This window comes from Eimeria mitis, genomic scaffold, assembly GCF_000499745.2.
Source record: "Eimeria mitis Houghton genomic scaffold, Emh_scaff1071, whole genome shotgun sequence".
In the NCBI taxonomy this organism is placed as follows: Eukaryota; Apicomplexa; class Conoidasida; order Eucoccidiorida; family Eimeriidae; genus Eimeria; species Eimeria mitis.
In genome coordinates this window covers 11,111-11,374 of record NW_013567429.1, presented here as the reverse complement: position 1 = coordinate 11,374, position 264 = coordinate 11,111, and the positions used below count along the sequence as shown (strand labels likewise).

The 264-nt window shown below is 42.0% G+C and overlaps 1 protein-coding gene across 1 annotated transcript in view; it reads left to right on the top strand.

Annotated features, from left to right (window-relative positions):
* The window catches only part of EMH_0028810 (uncharacterized protein), a gene marked incomplete at both ends in the record, with an annotated part of 2,173 nt that overhangs the window by 405 nt on the left and 1,504 nt on the right, over nt 1–264 (top strand). The window lies entirely within an intron of this gene.

The following is a 264-nucleotide window of genomic DNA, read 5'->3' as shown; positions in this document are numbered from 1 at the left end:
TGTGACGGAGGACCAAACTACCTAGCTGCTGTGTACACACCTTACTTAGCCTCTGATACATCCGTTGAGTACAGGAGTTAAAGGGATTCACTGCAGAGAACCTCTACATCCATGAAATAATGATAATTAACTAAGTAGCACAAGAAGCAGTGCATTGTGCATCTGTGCGTTCAGCACAGATGCACAATGCACTGCTTCAAGCAACATGCTTCAACGTGTCCGTGTATATGTATACATCATTGCATGCATATTTTGGTTGTTTAT